The sequence below is a fragment of the Penaeus monodon genome, chromosome 22 (assembly GCF_015228065.2).
Source record: "Penaeus monodon isolate SGIC_2016 chromosome 22, NSTDA_Pmon_1, whole genome shotgun sequence".
Lineage (NCBI taxonomy): Eukaryota > Metazoa > Arthropoda > Malacostraca > Decapoda > Penaeidae > Penaeus > Penaeus monodon.
The window spans coordinates 17,999,834-18,000,861 of record NC_051407.1 but is presented as its reverse complement, the minus strand read 5'-3'; the positions used below and the strand labels follow the sequence as shown (position 1 = coordinate 18,000,861).

The 1,028-nt window shown below is 47.5% G+C and overlaps 1 protein-coding gene across 1 annotated transcript in view; it reads left to right on the top strand.

The window, feature by feature from the left end:
- Positions 1-572: 572 nt before the first annotated feature.
- The window catches only part of LOC119586972 (CUE domain-containing protein 2-A-like), a gene marked incomplete in the record, with an annotated part of 10,730 nt that continues 10,274 nt past the window's right edge, over positions 573-1,028 (top strand). The window contains 1 exon segment of the mRNA XM_037935709.1: positions 573-673.

Below are 1,028 nucleotides of genomic sequence, written 5' to 3'. Positions count from 1 at the left end.
TACATGACACTGCATAGGCTTATAAGTGTAAAGACATGGCATGCCGTATACATGAATGAATTTAGTACAGTACAGATGAGGGTTACTTCGATTTTCCATGGTCAAGGCGCAAGCTTGTATGCGCACATTGCACAAATACCCCGGACCTGCTGTTCACAGCTCGCAACTGCATTTTGTGCGTGCGTGCGTACACTCATGATATTTATCATCCCTTCAACATAAGATCATATTAGTTCAGGTTTCCCAAGTGAACATTTTATTCTACCAAGGCGTGTTGAGATACGAGGTACCTTTTTTCCCCAGGCAACGAAATATAATATCACAGAAGGCCCTAAAAGCCCAAGGACCCGAGAAAGAGGATTAGGAGAGTCAAAAGTGAGATCAAATAACACATGCCCTCAAAAGTGAATACAACACATTCCCTCAAAATTCTCATTTCTTATAACACTTGGATGAGCTCGAGTGACTTTTATAAGCGTCACTATCTCTCATCTCCATTAGGGTTTGGATCCCTTTAGCTTTGCTATCATTAGGACTCAATTCACTTATACAGCCCGGGCTCCAAGGAATCAGATCCCGCAACGTACTACAGCGACTCGGGTTTTCGTCATCTATACTGGTTGGAAGGTGTTGGGACTCCGGATTTCTTCTTCGTATTTTCAAGCTCTTTTAGGTGAGTATTTCGCATTATTCAGAAGGATTTGCGAGCGGCTTTTCATCTTGTCCTCCTTCTCTTGGATCTGCACGCGTTATTCGACGGAATTAGCGCGCGAAAGGGAGAAATGAGGCCTGTTGAGGGTCTGTGTCTATGGGGGCTTGCTGGAAGGGCTTTTTTCGTCTGCAAGTGACATGATTGTGGCACTCTCTAGGGCGTCTCTCGGGCGTGCCACGGGCTTGTCGTGGGCGCAGGGCGATGCCACTTATGCACAGGTTTTGCGTCTCCGTCCATGAGGAAGAGGGGCGTGTGTGAGGGAGAGGAGGAGAAGGAAGGGGAAGCGAGGCAGGCGATTCTTCCCCTTCCGGGCGCG